The sequence below is a fragment of the Gorilla gorilla genome, chromosome 4, assembly GCF_029281585.2.
Source record: "Gorilla gorilla gorilla isolate KB3781 chromosome 4, NHGRI_mGorGor1-v2.1_pri, whole genome shotgun sequence".
NCBI classification, from domain to species: domain Eukaryota; kingdom Metazoa; phylum Chordata; class Mammalia; order Primates; family Hominidae; genus Gorilla; species Gorilla gorilla.
In genome coordinates this window covers 92,421,810-92,446,018 of record NC_073228.2, presented here as the reverse complement: position 1 = coordinate 92,446,018, position 24,209 = coordinate 92,421,810, and the positions used below count along the sequence as shown (strand labels likewise).

Sequence of the window (24,209 nt, the reverse complement as noted above, 5' to 3'; positions counted from 1 at the left end):
CGCCCACCATTGCCAAGGCTTGAGTAGGTAAACAAAGCGGCCGGGAAGCTCGAACTGGGTGGAGCCCACCACAGCTCAAGGAGGCCTGCCTGCCTCTGTAGGCTCCACCTCTGGGGGCAGGGCACAGACAAACAAAAAGACCATAGTAACCTCTGCAGACTTAAATGTCCCTGTCTGACAGCTTTGAAGAGAGTAGTGGTTCTCCCCGCACGCAGCTTGAGATCTGAGAACGGGCAGACTGCCTCCTCAAGTGGGTACCTGACCCCCGAGTAGCCTAACTGGGAGGCACCCCCCAGTAGGGGCGGACTGACACCTCACACACCCGGGTACTCCTCTGAGACAAAACTTCCAGAGGAACGATCAGGCAGCAACATTTGCGGTTCACCAATATCCGCTGTTCTGCACCCACCGCTGCTGATACCCAGGCAAACAGGGTCTGGAGTGGACCTCCAGAAAACTCCAACAGACCTGCATCTGAGGGTCCTAACTCTTAGAAGAAAAACTAACACACAGAAAGGACATCCACACCAAAAACCCATCTGTACGTCACCATCATCAAAGACCAAAGGTAGATAAAACCACAAAGATGGGGAAAAAACAGAGCAGAAATACCAGAAACTCTAAAAATCAGAGTGCCTCTCCTCCTCCAAAGGAATGCAGCTCCTCACCAGCAACAGAACAAAGCTGGAATGACTTTGACGATTTGAGAGAAGAAGGCTTCAGAAGATCAAACTACTCCAAGCTAAAGGAGGAAGTTCGAACCAATGGCAAAGAAGTTAAAAACTTGAAAAAAAAATTAGATGAATGGATAACTAGAATAACCAATGCAGACAAGTCCTTAAAGGACCTGATGGACCTGAAAACCATGCCAGGAGAACTACGTGACGAATGCATAAGCCTCAGTAGCTGATGTAATCAACTGGAAGAAAGGGTATCAGTGAAGGAAGACGAAATGAATGAAATGAAGCAAGAAGAGAAGTTTAGAGAAAAAACAATAAAAAGAAATGAACAAAGCTTCCAAGAAATATGGGACTATGTGAAAAGACCAAATCTACATTTGATTGGTGTACCTGAAAGTGATGGGGAGAATGGAACCAAGTTGGAAAACCCTCTGCAGGATATTATCCAGGAGAACTTCCCCAACCTAGCAAGGCAGGTCAACATTCAAATTCAGGAAATACAGAGAACACCACAAAGATACTCCTCGAGAAGAGCAACCCGAAGACACATAATTGTCAGATTCAACAAAGTTGAAATGAAGGAAAAAATGTTAAGGGCAGCCAGAGAGAAAGGTCGGGTTATCCTCAAAGGGAAGCCCATCAGACTAAGAGCTGATCTCTCGGCAGAAACCCTACAAGCCAGAAGACAGTGGGGGCCAATATTCAACATTCTTAAAGAAATGAATTTTTGACCCAGAATCTCAAATCCAGCCAAACTAAGCTTCATTAGTGAAGGAGAAATAAAATCCTTTACAGACAAGCAAATGCTGAGAGATTTTGTCACCACCAGGCCTGCCCTGCAAGAGCTCCTGAAGGAAGCACTAAACATGGAAAGGAACAACTGGTACCAGCCACTGCAAAAACATGCCAAATTTTAAAGACCATCAAGGCTAGGAAGAAACTGCAACAACTAAGGAGCAAAATAACCAGCTAACATCATAATGACAGGATCAAATTCACACATAACAATATTAACCTTAAATGTAAATGGGATAAATATTCCAATTAAAAGACACAGACTGGCAAATTGGATAAAGAGTCAAGACCCATCAGTTTGCTGTATTCAGGAAACCCATCTCACATGCAGAGACACACATAGGCTCAAAATAAAGGGATGGAGGAAGATCTACCAAGCAAATGGAAAACAAAAAAAGGCAGGAGTTGCAATCCTAGTCTCTGATAAAACAGACTTTAAACCAACAAAGATCAAAAGAGACAAAGAAGGCCATTACATAATGGTAAAGGGATCAATTCAACAAGAAGAGCTAACTATCCTAAATATATATGCACCCAATACAGGAGCACCCAGATTCATAAAGCAAGTCCTCAGTGACCTACAAAGAGACTTAGACTCCCACACAATAATAATGGGAGACTTTAACACCCCACTGTCAACATTAGACAGATCAACGAGACAGAAAGTTAACAAGGATATCCAAGAATTGAACTCAGCTCTGCACCAAGCGGACCTGATAGACATCTACAGAACTCCCCACCCAAAATCAACAGAATATACATTCTTTTCTGCACCACACCACACCTATTCCAAAATTGACCACATAGTTGGAAGTAAAGCACTCCTCAGCAAATGTAAAAGAACAGAAATTATAACAAACTGTCTCTCAGACCACAGTGCAGTCAAACTAGAACTCAGAATTAAGAAACTCACTCAAAACTGCTCAACTACATGGAAACTGAACAACCTGCTCCTGAATGAATACTGGGTACATAATGAAATGAAGGCAGAAATAAAGATGTTCTTTGAAACCAGTGAGAACAAAGACACAACATACCAGAATCTCTGGGACACATTCAAAGCAGTGTGTAGAGGGAAATTTACAGCACTAAATGCCCACAAGAGAAGGCAGGAAAGATCTAAAATTGACACCCTAACATCACAATTAAAAGAACTAGAGAAGCAAGAGCAAACACATTCAAAAGCTAGCAGAAGGCAAGAAATAACTAAAATCAGAGCAGAACTGAAGGAAATAGAGACACAAAAAACCCTTCAAAAAATCAATGAATCCAGGAGCTGGTTTTTTGAAAATATCCACAAAATTGATAGACTGCTAGCAAGACTAATAAGGAAGAAAAGAGAGAAGAATCAAATAGACACAATAAAAAATGACAAAGGGGATATCACCAACGATGTCACAGAAATACAAACTACCATCAGAAAATACTATAAACTCCTCTACGCAAATAAACTAGAAAATCTAGAAGAAATGGATAAATTCCTCAACATATACACCCTCCCAAGACTAAACCAGGAAGAAGTTGAATCTCTGAATAGACCAATAACAGGCTCTGAAATTGAGGCAATAATTAATAGCTTACCAATGAAAAAATGTCCAGGACCAGATGGATTCACAGTCGAATTCTACCAGAGGTACAAGGAGGAGCTGGTACCATTCCTTCTGAAACTATTCCAATCAATAGAAAAAGAAGGAATCCTCCCGAATTCATTTTATGAGGCCAGCATCATCCTGATACCAAAGCCTGGCAGAGACACAACAAAAAAGAGAATTTTAGACCAACATCCTTGATGAACATTGATTTAGGATTGTCTTGGCAATGTGGGCTCTTTTTTTGGTTCCATATGAACTTGAAAGTAGTTTTTTCCAATTCTGTGAAGAAAGTCATTGGTAACTTGGTGGGGATGGCATTGAATCTATAAATTACTTTGGGCAGTATGGCCATTTTCATGATATTGATTCTTCCTATCCATGAGCACGGAATATTCTTCTATTTGTTTGTGTCCTCTTTTATTTCGTTGGGGAGTGGTTCGTAGTTCTCCTTGAAGAGGTCCTTCACATCCCTTGTAAGTTGGATTCCTAGGTATTTTATTCTCTTTGTAGCAATTGTGAATGGGAGTTCACTCATGATTTGGCTCTGTTTGCCTGTTAATGGTGTATAGGAATGCTTGTGATTTTTGCACATTGATTTTGTATCCTGAGATTTTGCTGAAGTTGCTTATTAGCTTAAGGAGATTTTGAGCCGAGATGACGGGGTTTTCAAAATACACAATCATGTCATCTGCAAACAGGGACAATTTGACTTTCTTATTTCCTAGTTGAATACCCTTTATTTCTTTTACCTGATTGCCCTGGCCAGAACTTCCAACACTACGTTGAACAGGAGTGGTGAGAGAGGACACCCTTGTCTTGTGCTGGTTTTCAAAGGGAATGCTTCCAGTTTTTGCCCATTCAGTATGATATTGGCTGTGGGTTTGTCATAAATAGCTCTTATTATTTTGAGATACATGCCATCAAAACCTAGTTTATTGAGAGTTTTTAGTATGACGGGCTGTTGAATTTTGTCAAAGGCCTTTTCTGCATCTATTGAGATAATCATGTGGTTTTTGTCATTGGTTCTGTGTATGTGATGGATTACATTTATTGATTTGCATATGTTGAACCAGTCTTGCATCCCAGTGATGAAGCGGACTTGATCGTGATGGATAAGCTTTTTGATGTGCTGCTGGATTCAGTTTGCCAATATTTTATTGAGAATTTTTGCATCGATGTTCATCAGGGATATTGGTCAAAAATTCTCTTTTTTTGTTGTTTCTCTGCCAGGCTTTGGTATTAGAATAATGTTGGTGTCATAAAATGAGCTAGGGAGCATTCCCTTCTTTACTATTGATTGGAATAGCTGCAGAAGTAATGGTACCAGATCCTCTTTGTACCTCGGGTAGAATTCAGTTGTGAATCCTTCTGGTCCTGGACTTCTTTTGGTTGGTAGGCTATTAATTATTGCCTCAATTTCAGAGCCTGTTATTGGTCTATTCAGAGATTGAACTTCTTCCTGGTTTAGTCTTGGGAGAGTGTATGTGTCCAGGAATTTATCCATTTCTTCTAGGTTTTCTAGTTTATTTTCATAGAGGTGTTTATAGTATTCTCTGATGGTAGTTTTCATTTCTGTGGGATCAGTGGTGATATCCCCTTTATCATTTTTTATTGCATCTATTTGATTCTTCTCTCTTTTCTTCTTTACCAGTCTTGCTAGTGGTCTATCAATTTTGTTGATCTTTTCAAAAAAACAGCTCCTGGATTCATTAATTTTTTGAAGGGTTTTTTGTGTCTCTATCTCTTTCAGTTCTGCTCTGATTTTAGTTATTTCTTGCCTTCTGCTAGCTTTTGAATTTGTTTGCTCTTGCTTCTCTAGTTTTTTCAATTGACATGTTAGTGTGTCGATTTTAGATCTTTCTTGCTTTCTCTTGTGGGCATTTAGTGCTATAAATTTCCCTCTACACACTGCTTTAAATGTGTCCCAGAGATTCTGGTATGTTGTGTCTTTGTTCTCATTGGTTTCCAAGAACATCTTTATATCTGCCTTCATTTCATTATTTACCTAGTAGTCATTCAGGAGCAAGTTGTTCAGTTTCCATGTAGTTGTGTGGTTTTGAGTGTGTTTCTTAATCCGGAGTTCTAATTTGATTGCACTGTCGTCTGACAGTTTGTTGTGATTTCTGTTCTTTTACATTTGTTGAGGAGTGCTTTACTTCCAATTATGTGGTCAATTTTAGGATAAGTGCAATGTGGTGCTGAGAAGAATGTAAATTCTGTTGATTTGGGATGGAGAGTTCTGTAGATGTCTATTAGGTCCACTTGCTGCAGAGCTGAGTTCAAGTCCTGGATATCCTTGCTAACCTTCTGTCTCATTGATCTGTCTAATATTGACAGGGGGATGTTAAAGTCTACCATTATTATTGTATGAGAGTCTAGGTCTCTTTGTAGGTCTCTAAGGACTTGTTTTATGAAGGTGGGTGCTCCTGTATTGGGTGCCTATATATTTAGGATAGTTAGCTCTTCTTGTTGAATTGTCCCTTTACCATTGTGTAATGGCCTTCTTTGTCACTTTTGATCTTTGTTGGTTGAAAGTCTGTTTTATCAGAGACTAGAATTGCAACCCCTGCTTTCTTTTTCTTTCCATTTGCTTGGTAGATCTTCCTCTGTCCCTTTATTTTGAGCCTACGTGTGTTTTCGCACATGAGATGTGTCTCCTGAATACAGCACACTGATGGGTCTTGACTCTTTATCCAATTTGCCAGTCTGTGTCTTCTAATTGGGTCATTTAGCCCATTTACATTTAAGGTTAATATTGTTATGTGTGAATTTGATCCTGTCATGATGATGTTCACTGGTTGTTTTGCCCATTAATTGATGCAGTTTCTTCATAGCATCGATGGTCTTTACAAATTGGCATGTTTTTGCAGTGGCTGGTACTGGTTGTTCCTTTCCATGTTTAGTGCCTTCCTTCACGAGCTCTTGCAGGGCAGGCCTGGTGGTGACAAAATCTCTCAGCATTTGCTTGTCTGTAAAGGATTTTATTTCTCCTTCACTGATGGAGCTTAGTTTGGCTGGATATGAAATCTGGGTTGAAAATTATTTTCTTTAAGAATGTTGATTATTGGCCCCCACTCTCTTCTGGCTTGTAGGGTTTCTGCCAAGAGATCTGCTGTTAGTCTGATGGGCTTCCCTTTGTGGGTAACTCAACCTTTCTCTCTGGCTGCCCTTAACGTTTTTTCCTTCATTTCAACCTTGGTGAATCTGACAATTATGTGTCTCAGAGTTGCTCTTCTCGAGGAGTATCTTTGTGGTGTTCTCTGTATTTCCTGAGTTTGAATGTTGGCCTGCCTTGCAAGGTTGGGGAAGTTCTCCTGGATAATATCCTGCAGAGGGTTTTCCAACTTGGTTCCATTCTCCCTGTCACTTTCAGGTACACCAATCAAATGTAGATTTGGTCTTTTCACATAGTCCCATATTTCTTGGAGGCTTTGTTTGTTTCTTTTTACTGTTTTTTCTCTAATCTTTTCTTCTCACTTTTTTTCATGAATTTGATCTTCAATCACTGATACCCTTTCTTCCACTTGATGAAATCAGCTATTGAAGCTTGTGCATGTATCACGAAGTTCTCATGCCATGATTTTCAGCTCCATCAGGTCATTTAAGGTCTTCTCTACACTGTTTATTCTAGTTAGCCATTCATCTAATGTTTTTTCAAGGTTTTTAGCTTCCTTGTGATGGTTTCAAACATCCTCCTTTAGCTCAGAGTGTGTTACTATCAACCTTCTGAAGCCTACTTCTGTCAACTTGTCAAAATCATTGTGTCCAGCTTTGTTCTGTTGGTGGCGAGGAGCTGTGACCCTTTGAAGGAGAAGACGTGCTCTGATTTTTAGAATTTTCAGCTTTTCTGCTCTGGTTTCTCCCCATCTTTGTGGTTTTATCTACCTTTGGTCTTTGATGTTGGTGACCTACAGATGGAGTTTTGGTGTAGATGACCTTTTTGTTGATGTTGATGCTATTCCTTTCTGTTTGTTAGTTTTCATTCTAACAGTCAGGTCCCTCAGCAGCAGGTCTGCTGGAGTTTGTTGGAGTTCCACTCCAGACCCTGTTTGCCTGGTTATCACCAGCGGAGGATGCAGAATAGCAAATACTGCAGAACAGCAAATATTGCTGCCTAATCCTTCCTCTGGAAGCTTCATCCCAGAGGGGCAGCTGCCTATATGAGGTAAGCCCCTACTGGGAGGTGTCTCCCAGTTAGGCTACACAGGGGTCAGGGATCCACTTGAGGAAGCAGTCTGTCGGTTCTCAGAGCTCATATGCCGTGCTGGAAGAACCACTGCTCTCTTCAGGGCTGTCAGACAGGGACATTTAAGCCTACAGAAGTTGTCTGCTGCCTTTTGTTCAGCTATGCCCTGCCCACAGAGGTGGAGTCTAGAGGCAGTAGGCCTTGCTGCGGTGGGTTCCAACCAGTTCGAGCTTCCCAGCCACTTTGTTTACCTACTCAAGCCTCAGCAATGGCAGGCGCCCCTCCCCCAGCCAGGCTGCTACCTCACAGATTGATCTCAGACTGCTGCGCTAGCAGTGAGCAAGACTCCATGGGCATGGGACCCACTGAGCCAGGCACAGGAGAGAATCACCTTGTCTGCTGGTTGCTAAGACCTTGGGAAAAGTGCAGTATTTGGGCGGAGAGTATCCCATTTTTCCAGGTAGTCTGTCATGGCTTCCCTTGGCTAGGAAAGAGAAATTCCCCGACCCCTTGCACTTCCCAGGTGAGGTGATGCCCTGTCCTGCTTCAGCTCACTCTCCATGGGCTGCACCCACTGTCCAACCAGTCCCAATGAGATGAACCAGATACCTCAGTATAGAAATGCAGAAATCACTTGTCTTCTGCGTCAATCACGCTGGGAGCTGCAGACTAGAGCTGTTCCTATTTGGCCATCTTGGAATACCCCCTGGCAATGTTTTCTTAAATACAAAAAGCACTAACCATGAAAGAAGAGTTTGATCAAATAGACTTCATTAAAATTAAAAACTTCTGTTCATTGAAACATATCATTAAGAGAGTGAGCAATAATCTACAGATTAGGAGAAGAAAAATGTGATTTGTATATACTAATCACTTTATAAATAGGAATGAATTTGGCATAATAATAATCAGACAAAAACTAAAGACCAGAATATTTAGGGAAGTGAAGTTGTTCTCACATTCTAGGTATGAAAAGATAATGACCCTCCAATCTTGTCTGAGTGTCCCTTCACTTTATCTCAGCAGAGGTAACATGTTTCCTTTCTTCTATTACAGACGTCCAGAACAGCAAATTAAAAAAAAATCCACTTCTTTTTCTCTTTTTCCTCATAGTCTTTACACATTGAAATCACTGTTTTCCATGGCCAGAGATTTCCTGCTAGCCTCTCTTCAAAAGCAGTCTGTGCTCTTCCAACCTTTTCTCTCCACAGCACCCCTACAGTCAAATCCGAACTTCAGGAGCCAGTGTTACCTCTTAGTCTTAGTGCTTTCAGGAAATTCACTTTCAGGAAAAGGATTTGATAGAGAATTCACTTTTTTCCACAGGTGACTGCTTTAAGGAATTATCTTTTAAAATCTTTTAAATTATGTTTTAAAATGAATTTCTGATGGTGGAATATTAAAGTCTGACAAACTAGTAGAGGGATGGTGGTTGGATTTTTAGGTTAGTAACCTTCCCTCTAACCTTCCCTCTGCCCCTTATAGCTACAACAGTAGATCTCTTTTCCAGTAAAGCTAGTTCTGTTTTCAACAGACTACAAAGTATAGCTATGTGATCTGCCCTTAGTCCCATGTAACTTTGATCTATTTTCTTTCAGAGGTATCTCCTTCTCAAAAAGCCAGGAGGAACTGGCAAAGAGTTGAAAAGAGTTCTTTTTTTTCACCCAGACTGAAATGACCTAAGTTGCAAGGACTGGGTGATCTCAGTTTCTTTGCAAAGTACAAAGTGTTGTTTTGCGTGGTTAGTAGTAAACAAAGAACAGAATGCATCACTGGTAACACTTAACCAAAACCAACTCTTCAGTTTATGACCTATTGCCTAAATCAATGGCAGCTTACAATGGACATGTCTGTAAGTGGAGACCCTGAATATAATAAAATGCTAACATTCACGACTTCTGTAAAAAGCATTAGTAACTAAATAAATCCAACCATTGCTGCCTTTGCACTGAGCATGAAGAACATTTCTACTGTTTAATAAGAAGGAACATCATCTCAATAGTTTCTAACATATAATATTCAAAAGTTATAAACCTATTGCTTTAGCATTTTAAAGTCAGGGCCTTAGTGTGGAAGGTCTATAGCCCAAAGAGAGCAATAGCATTTTATATGATGTTAATATTTTACCATTGTTTGAGGCTCAAATAAAGATTAATAAGGGAATCCCAAAAATTAATAGCCAAAGCAAAAACTTATGGAGAGATGGCGGACTCAACTCTTTGCAATGCATTACTAAAAGGTAGGTATAGAACTCTTTGAGGCTCTCCCTCATTAAATACAAAACCTGCTCCTTTGGTCTCTTTGTATAAATAGTAAATATCAAATAAATATCAGTGATGTGGGGCTAACATTAGCATCCCTATACCTAAGTCAAAATTGCACCACCTAATAATAATTATATGCTTCCACCCTCAATTTTTGTCTTTGACATAGCTTCTTGTTTCTTACACAGACAGTTGAAATTTGGCATCTACAAGCAAAGAATGAATTTACCCAGGGAACTGGTGGCCGTGGCCTAAGGAACTAGTATTACAGATTGACTAAGGATGTTAATAATCATACTTGTAGCTATCATATATGCATAAAGTACTTGCTGTGTTAAGGACTGCTTTAAGTCTTTAATGTATACTAGCTCATTTAATCCTTTCAAAACTCTATAAGGTAATTATTATTCCCAATTTACAGAGAACAAATCGAAGGAAAAATGAGATAAAATCGTCCCTAACATTGCAGTTAAGAACTGTCAAAATTTGAAACTAGGCACTCTCACTCTGAAGCGACATTAGTAGCCACCTGAACTCATTAAATTAGTCAATCAGTTATTCACATATTCATCAAATATTTATCAAACATGCACCACATTTTCAGCACCGTGGTAGACCCCAAGGCATACATGAGTGAGTGATATCAGATATGGTACCTACTTTCATAGAATGTACTAGCAGTCAACATGAATATTAATCAAATAGTTACACAAACAAATGTAAAATTGCAATGTTCCTGGCACACAAAGGAGGGATGTATGATGCTATGAGAATCAATCAGGGGGATTAGGGAAAGTTTTGCTGAGGGACTCACATATGCACTAGATATGAAAGATAGGCAGCCTTAAACTAGACAAAGAGGAAACAGAAGAGATTTCAAGGCAGAAGAAACGCCGTGTACAAATTCTCTGTGGTAAGTGGGAATAGAAAGAGTACTAGTAATTGAAAAAAGGCCAGTGTGAGGTGGGGTCACAGAGTGTAAGAGAAAGAAGAGTGCAAGACAAGGATGGAAAGGTTTTATAGGTCATGTTAACTTATGTCTTTGCCTTATTTTTTCAAGCACTGAAAGATTTTATATTATTTTATTATTTTTACTCTTAATTTTTTAGAGACAGAATCTCACTCTGTCACCCAGGTTGGAGTGTAGTGGCATGATCATGGCTCACTGCAGCTTCAAACTACTGGGCTCAAGCAATCCTTCCACCTCAACCTCCCTAGTAGCTAGGGCTGTGCCACCACACTCAGCTAAATCTTTTATTTTTTAGAGATGAGATCAGTCACTGTGTTGCCCAGGCTGGTCTCAAACTCCTGGGCTCAGGTGATCCTCCTGCCTTAGCCTCCCAAAGTGCTGGGATTACAGGTGTGAGCCACCATGACCAGCCCGAGCACTGAAAGATTTTAAATGGGGGAAATTACATAAATAGCCTTGTATTTTTAAAAGCCTACTCTAACTTTAATGTTGACGATGGGATGGAAAAAGACCAATGAATATGCATAAATGAGTTAAAAGGTTATTGTAATAGACCAAGTGACAGATGACTGGACTGGAGTGAACAGGGTGATAAAGAGAAGTGGATTGAATCAAGCTATCATAGGCTTGATTTTTTTATCATAGAAAAATTAATATGGCTCTCTTGCAAAATGATCTAAGCAAGTTTGGTCACACACAACTATTTAGTTCTTTTTGACAGATAAAGGTAGTCACCAACTGTTGAGTGAAAGGGTTGGCTACTAAGCTACAATAAAGCAAGTCTTGGGCCAAATTCTGTTGTACACACAAACATTAAAAAACTATGGCTGAATGTGGTGGCTCATGCCTATAATCCCAGCACTTTGGGAGGCTGAGGTGGGAAGATCACTTGAGGCTAGGAGTTCAAGACCAGCCTGGCCAACATGACAAAACCCTGTCTCTGAAAAAACACAAAAATTAGCTGGACGTCCTGGGACACACCTGTAATTCCAGCTACTCAGGAGGCTGAGGCAGAGAATCGCTTGAACCTGCGAGGCGGAGGCTGCAGTGAGCCAAGATCATGCCACTGCACTCCAGCCTGGGAGACAGAGTGAGACTCCATCTCAAAAAATTAAAATAAACAGTTATTGACAGGGAGTCATACACACAACAATTCATATAATCTCTTCAATAAACTCAATTAACATCCAATTCTCTCTTTCATGTATTAGTTATCCGTGATGCACCACAAATTACCCCAAAATTTAGTGACTTGAAACAACAATAAATATTTATTATATCAGAGTTTCTGTAGGTCAGGGATTTGAGAGTAGGTTGGCTGGATAGTTTTGGTTCAGGGTCTCTCATGAATCAAGATGTTGGCCAGGGCTGTTGTTACCTAAGGCTTAACTGGGACTGGATGGTCTGCTTCCAAGATGGCTCACTCACATTACTGACAAATTAATCTTCACGTTTCCAGAATATCTTATTGGTTACACAGACCAGCTCTATTTGATATGGGAAGAGACTATAAAAAGAGATGAACACTAAGGATCATTGGTGTCAGGTCATTGAGGGCCAACTTGGAGGCTGGCTATCATATATGACTACCACATGTATGAAAGTTCATTTAAGGCAAACGCGGCAATATTGAGGCAGGATTTAGGCAACCAGAATCCATGGAATCAATAGCTAGATACGGGACATTTTAGAAATCAAACCTTGGATGCCATTCCTAAGGATAAAGATTATGATGCTTACTAGATTTTTACAACCCATTTTGCAAAGGCAGAATGTCTAAAATATATTAGCCAATGCACACACTTTGAACAACACTAATTTCACCAGTGAAAACACATTGCCACATTGCTTATATTCAATATACTAATTAGAAAAATTATAGTGTTGTTCAAGATAAGTATGACTTGAGCACTTGACATAGCTTCCTCTGGAGTGCGGCCTTTTGATTAAATACTTTCTGACCATACGTGGGAATGTGACTTCTTAATTATGGCAAACAAGTGCACTTATAGCCTAAATTAACACACATAATATCACACACACACATATATCCACACAGTATCATATTATCTGTGATCATTTATTTGAAAGTAAATTACAGACATCATAATACCATCCATTATTTAGAAGATGCAACCCATGAGCAAAAGTAACTATCTTGGCCAATGACTACCACCAAATGGGGCTGTTCATGATGGATAAAATAACATACAATGGAAATTACTGAATGGTCATTAGTAAAGCATTCTGGATTGGAATGTGTTACAGAAAAAGCACTTATATTGATTTTTATTTTTGAGGACAAAGCATTTAAGATTATATTATAGGGTTAACATGAGAATTACACAAGTTAATATATTATTTCGAAGCACTTAGGACAAGTGCCTGGCACATACTAAAGTTATCAGTGTAAATGTGATGATGATGACAATGATGATGGTGGTGGTGGTGGTGTTGGTGATCATCTAACAACTTCAGATAGATACATGTCCCTTTATGATTATCAGTTGTATTGAACACAGCTATACTACCCAGATTCCTTTTCAGGGCTGAAAGAATTCTTTGCTCAGCTTCTGGGAATGACGTTGGCTGACAGCTCTCAAAATATCAGCTCCATACAGGAATTGCTCTCAGCCTTACTCAAGGTCACACTCATCTCCAGGAGTCAGCCATTAGATAAATGAGTGGCCATTGATGTACATACAGAGGTTCAACCCTCTGCCTTCATTTGGGATGCCTCTAAAGTGCCACTCTAGCTTTAGAGCCATCCTAGGGTCAGCTTAGGCTTTATTGTAAGTACATCACAGCGAACTTCTCCCTCTACTCAATCCTGCATTTCACCAGTGTTGATTCTAAGAGCATTCTCGAATAAATATTCCTGCATGCAAATCTCCATCTCAGGGTCTGTTTTCCAGGGAATATGATCAAGCACATCAACGTTATTTAGTAAATTAGAAGGCTGTATAGCTGGGCATGATGGCTCGTGCTGTAATCCCAGTAGTTTTGGAGGCTGAGGCAAAAGAATCGCTTGAGGCCAGAAGTTCGAGACCAGCCTGGGAAACATAGCGAAACCTTGCCTCTACAAAATATTTTTTAAAATAATATTTTTTAAAAAATTTAAAAAGAAGACTGCATACACAAATGTACCTGGCCCAGCACAGTGGCTCACGCCTGTAATCCCAGCACTTTGGGAGGCTGAGGTGGATGAATCACCTGAGGTCAGGAGTTCGAGACCAGCCTGGCCAACATGGTGAAACCCCATCTCTACTAAAAATACAAAAATTAGCCAGGCGTGGTGGTGCGTGCCTGTAATCCCAGCTACTTGGGAGGCTGAGATGGGAGAATCGCTTGAACACAGGAGGTGGAGGTTTCAGTGAGCTGAGATCGTGGCATTGTGCTCCAGCCTGGGTGACAAGAATGAAACTCCATCTCAAAACAACAACAACAATAACAACAACAACAACAAAAATGTACCCTTTCTATTGTTTGGTAATGATTAACACAGGGTATAAGTATGAGATAAACTTATATATGTAATGAAAAGTATTGTTCATTTAGATTAGAAATTTGACATCTTAAGTTGGTACTAGAGACTAATAGAGCAAATTATTAATTGAAATGTTTATCATATTAAATACTTCCTTACTGGAAAATTTGAAAATGTATATACAACTGTTCATCTAATGTATGGGAGCACAAAAGGCCATGAAAACTTTTAACACGACAAACCAAGTTAGCGTACAGATTCTGTTTGTCAGGATAGGCTAGGGAACAATGCTGATAGTTATAAACTAAACAAAAATCTGAGAGTCCTATCACATGACAGTTTCTTACTCAGGCAAATCTGCCAAGAGTGCAGGAGTTTCTCCATGTCAGCCCTTCACATAGTGACTCAACATTCCAGATTGCTCCCTTTTTCTGGTGTCTCCATTTCAATGTGATATCTCAGGGCTCTTTGTTCCAGAAAAGACAGTATGGATGGGCAAATCATACACTGACTCTTACATGCTTTGGCATGGAAGTGATACATATCACCTTTGGTCACTGTCCATTGGTAGAATTAGTCACATGGCCCTGCTCAACTTGCAGAACTAAGAAATGTAGAATTTTACATATCCAGAAAAGACAGGAAGACTGAAAATATTGGCAAATATTGGTAATCTCATTGACAGGGGAAGTTATACTGCCCAAAGAAAGCTAATATTTTAGTATCCATAAGGATTATCTTATTAAAAATCCACTTTTTATGTTATTTTTGACATAGGGTCTCACTCTGTCACCCAAACTGGAGTGCAGCAGTATGATCACAGATCACTACAACCTCGACCTCCTGAGCTCAAGCAATCTTCCCACCTCAGCCTCCCTTGTAGCTGGGACTACAGGTGCATGCCACCACACATATCTACATGGAGCTGGGACTCCATGTAGATATGGAGTCTCACAATGTTGCCTAGGCTGATCTTGAACACCTGGGCTCAAGTGAGCCTCCCACCTCAGGCTCCCAAAGTGCTGGGATTACAGACGTGTGCCACCCAGCAAAAATTCCTCTGAGACAAACTTCCTGCATAGATTTTATCCTAGAAAAGTAATTGTAAGCTCCTATGTTTATTATGTAATTTGAATGACAGTAAATTTATTAAGTATATAGACAGACTCAGCAGCTAAAGTAGAATTTAGCAAGGCATGGATAGTCTCTTCAGTTGTAAGATAAACAGTAAAAATAGACCACTTTGAGTGGGCAGTGAAAATTTTGGTATAATTTTTTTTTTCCAGAGGTTTCCTTGAAAAGATAATGTAAAATTTAAAAATAAGAATAAAACACAGTCACATGTTGCTTAACAGACAAGAATAAGTTCTGAAAAATGCATCATTAGGTGATTTTGTTGTATGAAAATCATAGAATATACTTACACAAGCCTAGATGGTATTGCCAACTACACACCTAGACTGTACAGTATAGCTGATTACTCTTAGATTATAAACATAGCATGTTACTGTACTGAATGCTCTAAGCAATTGTAACACAATGGGAAGTACTTTGGTATCTAAACATAGAAAAGATACAGTAAAAATACAGTATAAAAGATTAAAAATGGTACACCTGTCTAGGGCACTTCCATGAACAGAGCTTGCAGTACTGGAAGTTGTTCTGGGTGAGTCAGTGAGTGAGTGGTGAGTGAATGTGAAGGCTGAGGACATTACTGTCTAGTACTGTAGACTTTATAAACACTGTACACTTAGGCTACCCCAAATGTATTTTTAAAAATATTTCTTAAATAATGAATTAATCTTAGCTTACTATAAATTTTTCATGGTTTTGTTCCTTTTTAACTTTTAAAAAACTATTGATATCTAATAAATATACATATTTCTGGGGTACATGCATACAGTGTGTAAGGATCAAATCAATGTATTTAGGATATCCATTACCTCAAACATTTATTATTTCTTTGTGTTGTGAACATTTCAAATATTCTCTTGCAGCTATTTTTAAATATACAATAAATTATTGTTAACTATAGCCATCCTACATGCTATTAAACATTAGAACTTATCCCTTCTTTCTGTGTTTCTACCCTTTAACCAACCTCACTTTACTCACTCCACCACACCCTTCCTAATCTCAACTTTTTTTCTACTCTCTACCTCCATGAGATCAACTTTCTTAGCTCCCACATGAGTGAGATCATGCAATATTTGTCTTTCTGTACCTGGCTAATCGCACTTAACATAATGACCTCCAGTTCTGTCCATATTGCTACAAATGATAGGATTTTATTCCCTTTTTGTTGCAGAATAGTATTCCATTGTGTATATATAGCACATTTTCTTTATCCATCTGTTGAGGGATGCTTAGTTTGATTTCATACCTTGACTATTGTGAATAGCGCTGCAATAAACAATGGGGTGAAGATGTCTCTTTGATATACTGATTTCCCTTCTGGGGAGATAAATACCCAGTAGTGGGATTGCTGGATCATACGGAAGTTGTATTTTCAGTTTTTGAGAAACCTCCATACTGTTTTCCATAATGGCTGTATTAATTGTTTTTGTTGTTGTTTGTTTTTTTGTGTGTGTATGTGTGTGTGTGTGTGTGTGTGTGTGTTTTGAGATGGAGTCTCACTCTATCACCCAGGCTGGAGTGCAGAGGCATGATCTCGGCTCACTGCAATCTCCACCTCTCAAGCTCAGATGATTCTCCCATGTCAGCCTCCCAAGTAGCTGGGATTACAGGTGTGTCCCACCATGCCTGGCTAATTTTTGTATTTTTAGTAGAGATGGCCAGGCAAGTCTTGAACTCCTGGCCTCAAGTGATCTGCCCACCTTGGCCTCCCAAAGTGCTGGGATTACAGGCATGAGCCACTGCACCTGGCCAATAGCTGTACTAATTTACATTCTCACCAATAGCGTATGTTTCTTTTTCTCTGAATCCTGGCCAGCATTTATTTCTTGTCTTCTTAAAAATGTTTAATTATTAGTATTTTTTTAGAGATGGGTTCTCATTATGTTGCCCAGGCTAGAGTGCAGTGATCACAGGTGTGATCATAGCGCACTGCAGCTTAAATTCCTGGCCCCAACCTCCTGAGTAGCTGGGATCACAGACACATGCCACCACACCTATTTTTTGCCTTTTTGATAATAGCCATTCTAACTGGGGTGAGATGATATCTCACTGTGGTTTTGATCTGCATTTCCCTGATGATTAGTGATGTTGGGCATTTTTTCATGTATTTGTTGGCCGTTTGCTTGTTTTCTTTCGAGAAATATCTATTCAGATCCTTCGCCCACTTTTTAATGGGATTTTTTTTTCCTGTTGAGTTTCTTGTATATTCTGGATATTAGTCCCTTATCAGATTAATATTTTGCAAATACTTTCTGTCACTCTACAAGTCATCTCTTCACTCTGTTGATTGTTTCCTTTGCTGTGCAGAAGTTTTTTAGTTTAATATAATCCCATTTATTTATTTATTTTTGTTTCTGTTGCCTATGCTTTTGAAGTCTTAGACGTAAAATCTTTGGCTAGACCAATGTAGACCAATGTCCTGAAGTGTTTCTTCTGTGTTTTCTTTTGGTAGTTTTACAGTTTGGAGTCTCATATTTAAGTTTTTAAATTCATTTTGAATTGATATTTGTATATGGTGAGAGATAGGAGTTTAGTGTCATTCTTCTGTATACGGATATCCAATTTTCCCAACATGATTTATTAAAGAGACTATCCTTTCCCCAATGTATATTCTTGGCATGTTCACAAAAAATCAGTTGGCTATAAATAGATAGATTATTCTTGGGTTCTCTATTCTGTTCCATTGGTATATGTGTCTGTTTTTATACTAGTAACATGTTGTTTGGGTTACTTAGCTTAGTAGTATATTTTGAAGTCTGGTTGGGCAATGCCTCTCACTTTATAATTTTTGCTCAGGAATGCTTTGGCTACTTAGGGCCTTTGTTGTTCCATACAAATTTTAGGATTTTTTTTTTCTATTTCTGTGAGTAATTTTACTGGTGTTTTGATAGGGATTGCATTGAATCTGTAGATTACTTTCAGTAGTATGGTCATTTTAACAATATTAATTATTTCTATCCATGAACATGGGATATCTTTCTATTTTCTATTTGTTTGTGTCCTTTTCAATTTCTTTCATCAATGTTCTGTCGTTTATGGCATAGAGGTCTTTTACTGCCTTGGTTACATTTATTTCTAAGTTCTTTTTTTGTAGCTATTGTAAATGGAATTGCTTTCTTAATGTATTTTTCAGCTTGTTTGTTATTGGCGTATAGAAACACTACTAATTTTTGCATGTTGGTTTTGGATCCTGAAACTTTACTGAATTTGTTTATCAATTCTAAGAGCTTTTTGGTGGAGTCTGTTTTGTCTTAGTTTTGTTTATTAACAGTGTCTTGCACTGTCACAACCCAGGCTACAGTGCAGTGGCATGATCATTGCTCACTGCAGCCTTGAACTCCAGGGCTCAAGTGATCCTCCCACCCCAGGCTCACAAGCAGCTAATACAACAGGCATGTGCCACCACACCTGGCTAAAGTTTTTAACTTTTTTTAGAGATTGGGGTCTCACTATGTTGTCCAGGCTGGTCTTGAACCCCTGGGCTCAAGTGATCCTCCTGCCTCAGCCTCTCAAAGTGCTGAGATTACAGGCATGAGTCACCATGCTCAGCCTTTTTGGTGGAGTCTTCAGGTTTTTCTAGATTTAAGATTACGTTGTCTGCAAAGAGAAAATATATGACCTCCTTTTTTCCAACTGGATGTCTTTTAATTCTTTCTCTTGCCTGATTGCTCTGGCTAGGACTTCCAGTACCATGTTGAATAAGAGTGGTGAAAGTGGTCATCCTTGTCTTGTTCCAGTTCTTTGCAGAAAGGCTTTCAGCTTTTGCCTGTTCAGTATGATTTTAGCTCTGGGTTAACCATATATGGCCCTTAATATGCTGAGGTATGTTCCTTCTATGCCTAATTTGTTGAGAGTTTTTATCATGAAGGAATTTAAATTTTATCAAATGCTTTTCTGTATCTGTTAAGATGATCATAAAGCTTTTGTCCTTCATTCTGTTGATATCACTTATTAATTTGCATATGTTGAACTATGCTTGCATCCCTGGGATAAAGCCCACTTGATCATGGTGTATTATCTTTTGATGTGTTGTAAGTTTTTTACTTTATAAACTTTTTATTTTTAAAAACTTTGTAACTCTTGCATAATAACACAGTTTAAAACACAAATACATTGTGCAGCTGGATAAAAATACTTTTTCGTTATATCCTTATGCTATAGGCTTTTTTCTATTTAAAAAATTTTTAATTTAAAAAAATGTTTTAAATACTGTAATCCCAGCACTTTGGGAGGCCGAGGCGGGTGGATCACGAGGTCAGGAGGTCAAGACCATCCTGGCTAACATGGTGAAACCCCATCTCTACTAAAAGTACAAAAAATTAGTCGGGTGTAGTGGTGGGCACCTGTAGTCCCAGCTACTCGGGAGGCTGAGGCAGGAGAATGGCATCAACCCAGGAGGCGGAGCTTGCAGTGAGCCAAGATCGCGCCACTGCACTCCAGCCTGGGCAACAGTGCAAGACCCCATCTCAAAAAAAAAAAAAAAAAAGAACGAAGACACAAACACATGAGCCTAAGCCTACACAGGGTCAAGATCATCAATATCACTGTCTTTCACCACCATATCTTGTCCCACTGGAAGTTCTTCAGGGGCAACAACACACAGGGAGCTGTCACCTCCTATGATAACAATGCCTTCTTCTGGAATGCCTCCTTCTGGAATGCCTCCTGAAAGACCTGCCTAAGGCTGCTTAATATACTCTAAATATACTCCAAAATAATGATAAAAAGTAAAGTATAGCAAATATATAAGCCAGTGACAGTTGTTTATTATCATTATCAAGTACTATATACTGTGGATAACTGTGTGTGCTAGACTTTTATACTAGACTGGCAATGCAGTCGGTTTGTTTACACCAGCATCACTACAAACACGTGCGATAGGTTGTGCTACATTACAATTACTACAATGTTACTAGGCAATAGAAAATTTTCAGCTTCATTATAATCGTACAGGACAACCATTGTATATAAGGTCAGACATTGGTCAAAATATTGTTATGAGGTACATGGCTGAAGTTGTTTTATGTATAAATAAAAGTGAGCTTTGCCTAAATTTAATTCCATGTTTGAGCATTCACTTTAAAAAGGACTCTCAGGGCACTGTAGCTCATACCTGTAATCCCAGAACTTTGGGAGGCCAAGGAGAAGGATCGTTTGAGTCCCGGGGTTCAAGACCAGCCTGGACAACACAGCAGGACTCCGTCTTAAAAATAAATAAGTAAATAAAATAAAAGGAGTAAAATTCCCCTGTCAAGTTAGTATACCTCACACCCTTATTTCTATGGCATTCTTCAATAAGAAAAACATTCGTATGAGAAACATTCCATATTATAGATTATAAAACAACTCATACCATGAAAAGTTCAAACATGAAAAGAGTCCATGAAAACAAAAGTGAATGAAGATACAAATTTCCATGCTTTCCAGACCTTAAAAATAAACATATTAATTTATTTTTGGCATACAGTCCTATAGAATTTTATCACATGCAATTGTTTAATATAATGATCACCATAATCAAGATATAAAACTATTCCGTCACTCCAAAGAAATTCTCTTACGCTGCCCATTCATGCTCACACTCTCCCCACAACCCTAACCCCTGGCACTACTGATCAGTTCTTCATTGCTGTGATTTTGCCATTTTAAGAATGTTATATAAACAGAATCACATAATACATAACCTTTTGAGATTAGCTTTTATTTCAGTCAGCATAACAGCCTTGAAATGCACTCAAGTTGTTGTATGTATCAACAGTGCTTTCCTTTTTATTGCTCAGTAGGATTCCGTGATAGGGTTATACCAGTTATCAATTGGAGGACATCTGATTGTTTCATTTTGTGCTATTGCAAATAAAGCTGATATGAACATTTATGTACATGTTTTTGGGTGTAAATTTTGATCTCCCTAGAATGAATATCCAGTAGTTGTATTACTGGGTTGTATAGTAAGTGCATGTTTAACTTTATAAGAAACGGCCAAACTGTTTTCTAGAGTGGTGATATCATTTTACATTAGCATCAGCAATGTATGAGAGATCGAGTTACTCTGCATTTTATCAGCACTTAATATCATCAGTACTTTTTATTGTAACCATTCTAACAGGTGTCTGGTGATATATCTCATTGAGGTGTTAATTTGCATTTTTCTAATGGTCAATTATGTTGATATATAATAATGCTTTACACTTACATCATGCCTTGCATTTTTTCAAATAATGTTTTAAACATCTCAGTTAATCTTCACAAGTACAGTGTGGCTTATTTATTTTATGTATTTATTTTTTTCGAGACAATCTGTTGCCCAGACTGGAGGGCAGTGGCTTGGTTTCGACTCACTGCAACCTCCACCTCCCAGGTTCAAGGAATTCTTGTGCCTCAGCCTCCTGAGTAGCTGGGATTGCAAGTGCCTGCCACAACGCCGGGCTAATTTTTGTATTTTTTAGTAGAGATGCGGTTTCACCATGTTGGTCAGGCTGGCCTTGAACTCCTGAACTCAAGTGATCTACCTGCCTCCCAAAGTGCTGGGATTACAGGTGTGAGCCACTGCACCTGGCCCAGGGTGGTTTATTTCAACTGATAAAAAGCTGATATATAAATCTGGAAGAGAGAAAAATGTTGTTACTCCAAAGCAGAATCAAAAGAGTTTAAAACTCAAAAAGAGATAGAGGTACTTTAGTCAAACGTCCCCATTTTACGGAGAACTAAGTTCCAGGGGGATTAAATGGCTTCTCGTACAGCTGGAATCACACCCAAAAACCACACTTCCGATGCTTGAATCTCTTCCATAATGTCCTATCAAGGAAGTGATAATTTATGCTTGAATCTTTCGAGTGACTGGGAAACCACTCATTTTTTGCCCTGTTCTTTTTGGATGTGTTTCCTGACATTGAACTGAAATGACATATAAGCAAGTGACTAAGTCTGCAAGTATTTTGACACCGAGTTGAAATGGCTTGCTATAGCTCCTGCCAATGGGTCTAGTTCCATCCTCTGAGACCTTCCAGTGGAAGCGTGATCACTTTTTCACATGGCAGGATGTCAGATGCTTGAAGACAGTCATCATGATCTCATATATATATATTCCGGGCTAAACATTTACATTTTCATTCAATCGTTCTTAAGGTGAGTTTCTTCATCATTCTGCTTGCTTTTATGTAAACCAGTCCTAGATTTCTTAGGGTGCAAAATACTGAAGAAAATATTCCTAGTAATACAGCCAGGTAATACATTTTCCAATTATTCATAACTGCTGCAAGAAATAATGTAATGTCCTTGCCTTTCACTTAGTATATCATGAGTATTTCTTTATATCATTAAAAACTATCTGTAAGTGTATTTTTAAAATTTTAAGTTGAATCCTTTATTTTAAAATTGTGTTTATTTTTTGAATGTGTTACACGCACATGGCACAAAATTCAAAACATTCAAGAGGTTTTACAGTAAAAAAATCATTTTTTCCCAGACTTCTAGTTGACTATAACATGCTATTCTATAATGTGACATAATATTTCAGACACCTGTTTTTTAGAGACAACTGTTTATGATTATGACACTATCATATGGCTATACTATCTTTTTAATCATTCATGTTAAACTTTTTTGCCGTTATAAATAATTTGATTATGAACTTCCTTATATATATATAACATTATGAATATATTTTAGATTATTTTTAAAGTAGATTCTTAGAAGGAAATTGCTGCATTAAATAGTATGGCTTGTACATAATAATTTTCCACAAAATTACTATTTTATGTTTGCACCAGTAGTATATGTTTATGGTAAATATTATTTTTTCCAGCTTATTAAATGTCTAAAGGTGTTTTACACATGCCAGTCCCTGTCCATATCATACAATTAAATTAAATGTAGTTTTTATTTTTTACTAAATATAATGCTAAATAATGCCTTACAATTAATATTTGTTATATTTTGTGTTTACAAGTTTGTTTTATTCACCAGATTTTAAACTCCTGCAGTACAACATACCTTATTCATATTCTAAAGCCTAACATAGACATTTACACAGAGTTGATATTCTAGAAATTTGTGACATCTAAATGAGTGAATAAACTTAAAAATCCTACTAGTTTGTTGGACTCTGCCTATATTGTTATAGACTCTCAAAATTTTATTGATTCTAATTATGCCCATACAGAATTTAGTCCAGAGTCAACATCAAGCTGTTCCAAAGTTTGGAAAAAATACTATCCTTCCTGATTTTGAATCAGGTAAAAATTTGATAAATATGGATTCTATGTTTTCTTTTAAGTCAATGAAACACAGAAGACCGAGGACTGTAATTCTACACTAAAAACCTCTGGAGAGGCTGACTGCCATCTAGGAGTCAGTACCCTTTGGATGCTAAGTCCTTGTCTGACAGTACTACCATCTAGCCTCCCCAACCCCTCCAACTTACTCACAAGGATATGATAAAAAAAAAAAAAGTCAGTAATACCTCATGGGCCCAGAAAAATATTACCTACTGCATTTTATTGGTTGACTAGCCTAGTAACACTATCAGAAAGAAAATTAAATTAGACTGAAATAAATTATTATAGATAAACCCGTGCTGTACTCGATTGATTACTGCTTTCTCTTATAGATGCTCCCAGAGCATCCTTTAATTATTCCTTTTAGATTGTTGCCTAGGATCAGCACGGTCCTGGCTGGTTATCAGGGGTGTTGGAGAATCTCAGTTGAATGAATAAAGTCCTAGTCAAATAAAGATTATTTATGTGGGAGGGTTTCCATGTGATATGGATTATCATTTTATATCACTGGCACTCCCGTAGATGTCCATAATCTTTTCTGTATTTCTTAGGGTTTGTGACTACTTAGACTACTGAAAAAGTACTTTTTCCTATTAATAGTTTGGATAGGGTCGAGTAAAGTACCTGCATACAGACAGCTGTGACTCCTGCTACACGTGAAGGGGATGGGAAGTGGGAGGCAGTTGTCAATTAAACAGAGACTCTTCCTGATCACATGAAATACTCTTTGGGTGATCTTTGGATATTAGCTTGGCTGCCACATGACTTCCCGGTTCTGGTAACCTGCAGTAACCCTATCAGGTCTATTTCAAACTCTGGCAA

At 38.5% G+C, this 24,209-nt stretch overlaps 1 long non-coding RNA gene across 6 annotated transcripts in view; it reads right to left on the bottom strand.

Annotated features, from left to right (window-relative positions):
- The window catches only part of LOC109027022 (uncharacterized), a 119,747-nt gene that overhangs the window by 75,560 nt on the left and 19,978 nt on the right, over nt 1–24,209 (bottom strand). For 2 of the 6 annotated variants that reach the window (XR_010133885.1, XR_010133883.1), the window contains 2 exons: nt 20,465–21,711; nt 12,552–20,314 (listed from right to left, as the gene is read on the bottom strand). This is a non-coding gene — a long non-coding RNA (uncharacterized lncRNA). Of the gene's footprint in view, nt 1–12,551; nt 21,712–24,209 lie in introns of those variants that run through there. The other 4 variants (XR_010133887.1, XR_010133888.1, XR_010133890.1 and 1 more) reach the window with 4 other exon arrangements.